At 42.0% G+C, this 5,463-nt stretch overlaps 1 non-coding gene across 1 annotated transcript; it reads left to right on the top strand.

The window, feature by feature from the left end:
• Positions 1-4,017: 4,017 nt before the first annotated feature.
• Positions 4,018-4,125, top strand: LOC130937372 (small nucleolar RNA R71). Its single transcript, XR_009068593.1, has one exon. It is a non-coding gene; the product is annotated as a small nucleolar RNA R71 (small nucleolar RNA).
• The last annotated feature ends 1,338 nt before the right edge of the window (positions 4,126-5,463 follow it).

A 5,463-nucleotide genomic window follows, 5' to 3' on the forward strand; every position in this document is an offset into this window, starting at 1 on the left:
TAGTATGTTTTTAGTATGATCTAGTTAGTTTTTAGTATATTTTTATTAGTTTTTAGTGAAAATTCACTTTTCTGGACTTTACTATGAGTTTGTGTGTTTTTCTGTGATTTCAGGTATTTTCTGGCTGAAATTGAGGGACCTGAGCAAAAATCTGATCCAGAGACTCAAAAGGACTGCAGATGCTGTTGGATTCTGACCTCCCTGCACTCGAAGTGGATTTTCTGGAGCTACAGAAGCCCAATTGGCGCGCTCTCAACGGCGTTATAAAGTAGACATCCTGGGCTTTCCAGCAATATATAATAGTCCATACTTTGCCCAAGATTTGATGGCCCAAACCGGCGTTCAAAGTCACCTCAAGAAATCCCAGCGTTAAACGCTGGAACTGGCACCCAAATGGGAGTTAAACGCCCAAACTGGCACTAAAGCTGGCGTTTAACTCCAAGAAGAGTCTCTACACGAAATTGCTTCATTGCTCAGCCCAAGCACACACCAAGTGGGCCCGGAAGAGAATTTTTATGTCATTTACTCATTTCTGTACACCCTAGGCTACTAGTTTCTTATAAGTAGGACCTTTTACTATTGTATAGAGAGCTTTTGATCATGTTTTGATGATTAAACCCTCTTTGGGAGGCTAGCCATTCGGCCATGCCTAGACCTTGTTCTTATGTATTTTCAACGGTGGAGTTTCTACACACCATAGATTAAGGTGTGGAGCTCTGCTGTACCTTGAGTATTAATGCAATTACTACTGTTCTTCCATTCAATTCCACTTGTTCTTTTACCAAGATATCACTTGTTCTTCAACATGATGAAGGTGATGATTGACGCCCATCACCATTCTCACCCATGAACAAGGTGACTGACAACCATTCTTGTTCTACAAGCATCTGAGGCTTAGTGAATATCTCTTGGATTTCTAATTGCACGATGCATGGTTGATCGCCTGACAAACGAGTGCTCGCCTGACAAACGAGCCAGCCATTCCGTGAGATCAGAGTCTTCGTGGTATAGGCAAGAACTGATGGCAGCATTCAAGAGAATCCGGAAGGTCTAACCTTGTCTGTGGTATTCTGAGTAGGATTCAATGATTGAATGACTGTGACGTGCTTCAAACCTGTAACCTACTGGGCGTTAGTGACAGACGCAAAAGAGTTATTCTATTCCGGTAGGGGAGGGAACCAAACCGGTGATTGGCAGCACTGTGACAGAGTGTGTGCATTAGCTTTCACTGCGCGGATGGGAGGTAGCTGCTGACAACAGTGAGACCCTATACGAGCTTGCCATGGAAAGGAGTAAGAAGGGTTGGATGAAGACAGTAGGAAAGCAGAGAGACGGAAGGGAAGGCATCTTCATGCGCTTATCTGAAGTTCCTACCAATGAATTACATAAGTATCACTATCTTTATCTTTTATGCTATTTTCGTTCATCACCATATATATCTGAGTCTGCCTGACTAAGATTTACAAGATGACCATAGCTTGCTTCAATACTAACAATCTCCGTGGGATCGACCCTTACTCACGTAAGGTTTATTACTTGGACGACCCAGTGCACTTGCTGGTTAGTTGTGCGAAGTTGTGTAATGCCATGGTATTGAGCGCACCAAGTTTTTGGAGCCATTACCAGGGATTATGAGAGTTTTGAAAAAGTATAGTTCACAATTTCGCACGTCAATAGGGGTGAAGGGAGGGGTAGGGTCCGGCCATTATGGGTGGGTTTGGGAGGGAAAGTGGTTTGAATTTGAATGGTAAGGTAGGTGGGGTTTTATGAAGGATGGATGTGAGTGGTGAAGAGAAAGATGGGATTGGATAGGTGAAGGGTTTTTGGGGAAGAGGTGTTGAGGTGATTGGTGAATGGGTGAAGAAGAGAGAGGGTGGTGGGGTAGGTGGGGATCCTGTGGGGTCCACAGATCCTGAGGTGTCAAGGAAAAGTCATCCCTGCACCAAATGGCATGCAAAAATGCGTTTTGAGCCAATTCTGGCGTTAAACGCCGGGCTGGTGCCCATTTCTGGCGTTTAACGCCAGGTTCTTGCCCTTTCCTGGCGTTTAACGCCAGTCTGGTGCCCCTTTCTGGCGTTAAACGCCCAGAATGGTGCCAGACTGGGCGTTAAACGCCCATCTGCTAGCCTTACTGGCGTTTAAACGCCAGTAGGTTCTTCCTCCAGGGTGTGCTATTTTTCTTCCTATTTTTCATTCTGTTTTTGCTTTTTCAATTGATTTTGTGACTTCTCATGATCATCAACCTACAGAAAACATAAAATAACAAAGGAAAATATAACATTGGGTTGCCTCCCAACAAGCGCTTCTTTAATGTCAGTAGCTTGACAGAGGGCTCTCATGGAGCCTCACAGATACTCAGAGCAATGTTGGAACCTCCCAACACCAAACTTAGAGTTTGAATGTGGGGGTTCAACACCAAACTTAGAGTTTGGTTGTGGCCTCCCAACACCAAACTTAAAGTTTGACTGTGGGGGCTCTGTTTGACTCTGCTTTGAGAGAAGCTCTTCATGCTTCCTCTCCATGGTGACAGAGGGATATCCTTGAGCCTTAAACACAAAGGATTCTTCATTCACTTGAATGATCAGTTCACCTCCATCAACATCAATCACAGCCTTAGCTGTGGCTAGGAAGGGTCTGCCAAGGATGATGGATTCATCCATGCATTTCCCAGTCTCTAGGACTATAAAATCAGTAGGGATGTAGTGGTCTTCAATTTTCACCAGAACATCCTCTACAAGTCCATAAGCTTATTTTCTTGAATTGTCTGTCATCTCTAGTGAGATTCTTGTAGCTTGCACCTCAAAGATCCCTAGCTTCTCCATTACAGAGAGAGGCATGAGGTTTACACTTGACCCTAAGTCACACAGAGCCTTCTTGAAGGTCATGGTGTCTATGGTACAAGGTATGGAGAACTTCCCAGGGTCCTACCTCTTTTGAGGTAATTTCTGCCTAGACAATGAGCAAAGGGGGTTCATCCTCCCAAGTCTCATTTCCAAATAACTTGTCATTTAGCTTCATGATTGCTCCAAGGTATTTAGCAACTTGCTCTTCAGTGACATACTCATCCTCTTCAGAGGAGGAATACTCATCAGAACTCATGAAAGGCAGAAGCAAGTCCAATGGAATCTCTATGGTCTCATTTTGAGCCTCAGATTCCCATGGTTCCTCATTGAGCAACTCATTGGAGGCCAGTGGACGTCCACTGAGGTCTTCCTCAGTGGCGTTCACTTCCTCTTCCTCCTCTCCAAATTCGGCCATATTGATGGCCTTGCATTCTCCTTTTGGATTTTCTTTTGTATTGCTTGGAAGAGTACTGGGAGGGAGTTCAGTAATTTTCTTGCTCAGCTGTCCCACTTGTGCCTCCAAATTCCTAATGGAGGACCTTGTTTCAGTCATGAAACTTTGAGTGGTTTTGATTAGATCAGAGACCATGGTTGCTAAGTCAGAGTGGTTCTGCTTAGAATTCTCTGTCTGTTGCTGAGAAGATGATGGAAAAGGCTTGCCTTTGCTAAACCTGTTTCTTCCACCATTATTGTTGTTGAAACCTTGTTGAGGTCTCTGTTGATCCTTCCATGAGAGATTTGGATGATTTCTCCATGAAGAATTATAGGTGTTTCCATAGGGTTCTCCCATGTAATTCACCTCTTCCATTGAAGGGTTCTCAGGATCATAGGCTTCTTCTTCAGATGAAGCCTCCTTAGTACTACCTGGTGCATTTTACATTCCAGACAGACTTTGGGAAATCAAATTGACTTGTTGAGTCAATATCTTGTTCTGAGCCAGAATGGCATTCAGAGTATCAATCTCAAGAACTCCTTTCTTCTGATTTGTCCCATTGTTCACAGGATTCCTTTCAGAAGTGTACATGAATTGGTTATTTGCAACCATTTCAATTAGTTCTTGAGCTTCTGTAGGCGTCTTCTTCAGATGAAGAGATCCTCCAGCAGAGCTATCCAAAGACATCTTGGACAGTTCAGAGAGACCATCATAGAAAATACCTATGATGCTCCATTCAGAAAGCATGTCAGAAGGACATTTTCTGATCAATTGTTTGTATCTTTCCCAAGCTTCATAGAGGGATTCTCCATCCTTCTGTCTGAAGGTTTGGACTTCCACTCTAAGCTTACTCAATTTTTGAGGTGGAAAGAACTTTGCCAAGAAGGCATTGACTAGCTTTTCCCATGAGTCCAGGCTTTCTTTAGGTTGTGAGTCCAACCATGTTCTAGCTCTGTCTCTTACAGCAAAAGGAAATAGCATAAGTCTGTAGACCTCAGGGTCAACCCCATTAGTCTTGACAGTGTCACAGATTTGCAAGAATTCAGCTAAGAACTGATGAGGATCTTCCAATGGAAGTCCATGGAACTTGCAATTCTGTTGCATTAGAGAAACTAATTGAGGCTTAAGCTCAAAGTTGTTTGCTCCAATGGCAGGGATAGAGATGCTTCTCCCATAGAAGTCGGGAGTAGGTGCAGTAAAGTCACCCAGCACCTTCCTTGCATTGTTTGCATTGTTGTTGTTTTCGGCTGCCATGTCTTCTTCTTTGAAGATTTCTGTTAGGTCCTCTACAGAGAGTTGTGCCTTAGCTTCTCTTAGCTTTCGCTTCAAGGTCCTTTCAGGTTCAGGGTCAGCTTCAACAAGAATGCTTTTGTCTTTGTTCCTGCTCATATGAAAGAGAAGAGAACAAGAAAATGTGGGATCCTCTATGTCACAGTATAGAGATTCCTTGAGGTGTCAGAGAAGAAGAAAATTAGAAGGAAGAGGTAGAAGAGTTCGAACTTAATCAGATAGAGTTCGAATTGTGCATTGAGAAGGAGTGGTACTCCATAAATAGAAGGATGTGAGAAGAGGGGAAGAGATTTTTCGAAAATTAATTAAAAAGATTTTAAAATTATTTTGAAAAAGATTTTGAAGAAGATATGATTGAAAACTATTTTGAAAAAGACGTTATTAAAAAGATTTGATTGAAAAGTTATGGTTTTAAAAAGATATGATTGAAAAGATATGATTTGAAAAACAATTTAAAAAGATTTGATTTTTTTTTAAAAAATTAATGACTTGGCTAACAAGAAAAGATATGATTCAAACATTAAACCTTTCTCAACAGAAAAGGCAACGTACTTGAAATGTTGAATCAAATCATTAATTGATAGCAAGTATTTTTGAAAAAGGAAAGAAATTGATTTTGAAAAAGATTTGATTGAAAAGATATGATTTGAAAAAGATTTGATTTTGAAAAACTTTGAAAACTTGAAAAAAATCTGAATTAAAAACATAATCTTCCCTCTTGTGCCATCCTGGCGTTAAACGCCTAGAATGGTGCACATTCTGGCATTTAACGCCCAATGCACTACCTTTTTGGGCGTTAAACGCCCAACCAGGCACCCTGGCTGGCGTTTAAACGCCAGTCTGTCCTTCTTCACTGGGCGTTTTGAACGTCCAGCTTTTTCTGTGTAATTCCTCTGC

Source organism: Arachis stenosperma, chromosome 6 (assembly GCF_014773155.1).
Source record: "Arachis stenosperma cultivar V10309 chromosome 6, arast.V10309.gnm1.PFL2, whole genome shotgun sequence".
NCBI lineage: Eukaryota > Viridiplantae > Streptophyta > Magnoliopsida > Fabales > Fabaceae > Arachis > Arachis stenosperma.